Source organism: Arachis ipaensis, chromosome B06 (genome assembly GCF_000816755.2).
Source record: "Arachis ipaensis cultivar K30076 chromosome B06, Araip1.1, whole genome shotgun sequence".
Lineage (NCBI taxonomy): Eukaryota > Viridiplantae > Streptophyta > Magnoliopsida > Fabales > Fabaceae > Arachis > Arachis ipaensis.
Genome location: NC_029790.2, coordinates 136,758,957 through 136,761,801, shown reverse-complemented (window position 1 = coordinate 136,761,801; position 2,845 = coordinate 136,758,957). Strand labels below are relative to the sequence as shown.

General features: G+C 23.8%; 1 long non-coding RNA gene across 1 annotated transcript in view; it reads right to left on the bottom strand.

The window, feature by feature from the left end:
* Window positions 242–2,845, bottom strand: part of LOC110263666 — an 8,439-nt gene continuing 5,835 nt past the window's right edge. The window contains exon 3 of the long non-coding RNA XR_002349565.1: window positions 242–261. This is a non-coding gene — a long non-coding RNA (uncharacterized LOC110263666). The remainder of the gene's footprint in view (window positions 262–2,845) is intronic.

Below are 2,845 nucleotides of genomic sequence, written 5' to 3'. Positions count from 1 at the left end.
CACTGGCAGGAATCTCTTGGAATAAAACCGTTTTGGTTATTAAAAGAATATTCTATAAATCCTTTTGGACCAATGAATTTTATCCTATGAAGAGTAGAGCTTGAATTAATTAACAATATTCTAATTCGATTAATAGTCATCGAATCAAATCTTACATTAGTGATATGCAATATAATGCAATTAATGTTATTTGAAAAAATAAAGCAAAAAAACTTATTATAAATGAACGAATTTATTAACTTACCACAAAATATAATTTAACTTTAAGAGATGAGAATATATATTTTATTAATGTGAATATTATGAGAGATATAATTATTTATATCTTTTATCTTANTTATAATCTATAATTTAGAGTAGGTTAACTTTTATTGATTTAAAAAAAAAATAATTTTAGCATAAAAGATAGAAATAATTTCGTGCCTGTGAGACGACTTAGCTTATAATAGATCTCTCTTGCATGTTCTTTTTTCTATTTTTGTCTCTTTATAGCCAAATATATTGAAAAGAAAATTGCCAAATATAACATTTTTAGATCCGTCCCTACTCTTGCATGTTCTTTTTCTATTTTTGTCTCTTTATAGCCAAATGTATTGTAAGTCTAGGATATATAACTATTTAAATACTTTTATTCGAAAACTTAAATTTTGGAATAAATATCATTGTAATATAATTTTAAAGCTTTAATTTTATAATTAAAAAGTGTTAACATGTTTCAACTCCTCAAATTGATGAAGTATCCTTTTCTCTTAGAAGGAAAATGTCTATATATAAACGGGAGAAGCTAATATATAATATGATGGCCATATAAGAAAGAAATTAAGAAATTAAAGAACCTGCTTCCTGGTGCTACCAATTTCATTTCAAATGTTTTTTAATTGTGTGTTGCAATTTTATAATTTGGACTCTGTTTTCTTTGGTTTTATAATTTCTCCCATAATTTTTTTTTGCTCAATAATAATCTTATTCTAATTAAAAAAAAAACATATTCATCACAAAATTATCACACTTCTAATTACTTCATACCGATTACCATAATCGCTAACAGTGTTATGTAATTATTATAATAACTGTATGCTAGTTAATGGATTGGACTGGAAATTAATATTAATAAATTAAAAAGGAAAAAAAAATTGTGGTTCCTATTATCCTAAAGGTATGATAGTGATTGAATGGACCTTTCAAGTTCTTATGGGTCGTTACTTTGTATATGAGTCGTGATAATAATGTTTTTATATATACCAATTCAATTTTTATTTTCCTATTTTTTTAATGCCATTATATATTTAATTTTTTTATCAAGTAGGAATAGGAATGTGGTCTTCATGAAAAAATTATTCATTTGGGTTTTCAGGATATTCACTGCTAATAGTGATTAATTTCTCGTTGATTATTAAATAAACCTCTAATTAAGCAGTAAGAATTATACAACTGGTTACAAGAAATTGAATTCTCGGTGTTTAATTAAAAGAAGAGTAAAGTATCGTTTTTGTCTCTAACATTTGGGATAAGTCCTATTTGTGTCCCTAACGTTTAAATCGTCCTATTTATATCCTTAACGTTTATATAAAAGTGATTCAATGTTATCCTACTATCAATTATACTAACAAATCAGATTATATTTTTTAATTATTCTCACTTGGATGTATTCATTCTCAATTAGGTCTCACTTGGATGTGTTCGATTTTAATATTATACCCACTATTTGTGTTTAGATTCAATTATGTCCCTAGAAAAGTGAATTATGTAAATGTTGTAGGAATTAGTTTCAACATTTGATGAGTTATTTTTCGAAATAGATCATCGATTCTATCCCAAACATTTGTATTCTAACTTCAAGAAGACAATTTTAAAATTCAAACTAAAGCGCTCATGATGTGTAATTGACGGCATGATAACATTGAATTACTTTTACAAACGTTAGGAATACAAATAGGACGACTTAAACGTTAGTGACACAAATAAGATTTACCCCAAACGTTGGGGACAAAAATGATACTTTACTCTTAAAAGAAAAAAATTAGAAGCTTTAACTCCTTTTTGAATTATCTTTTTAATTTCTAAAAAAAATATTATTTATTTTTTGAAAAATACCACATATATTTAAACTTTTAATTATTAAACATTAAAAATAAATTCAGAAGACTCCCAATTATTACTCTAATTAAAGTATCTATCAAGATATTGACTAGTAGATCCTCATTCATTTAATATAGCCACCATATTTCATTTTCAATAACCAAATTATATATATGTATGTATATGTGTAGTTAACTAAGACTTCTTAGCTTGCCCAAAAGGTCTCTTTCTTAAAGCAAAAACGGCCTCTATATAATTATTATAAAACATAAAATTAGAAAATATATTAATTTATATTATTATTATTATTAAAATACATTATTGGATGATATCATTTACCAAAAATAGATTGATTAAATAGATTTATTTTGGTCTTGTGGATATATCATGCATGAATCACGATGCACGTGTTTAGGAAACTATTTTTATCCAATAATCGACTAATAAGTGCACATATACAAATATTTAAAATTTCAATAAATTAAATCTATTTGAGATATATATATCCTCCGGTTATACCTTGTACTGACTTGTAAGATCAAGATTTAGATTAATTATCGCCCTAACCCATAATTAGGAATTCCTAATTGTTTTCATAATATTTGAAAGAGAAAAAAATAAATATATATTATTATTTAAAAGAAAAATATTCAAAAATCAGTAAAATTTATTATTTTTAATCAATATTTTAAATTATTAATTTAATTTTTTTAGTTTAATAATTTAATAATATATTTTTAATTTATATTTTTAAATATTATTAATT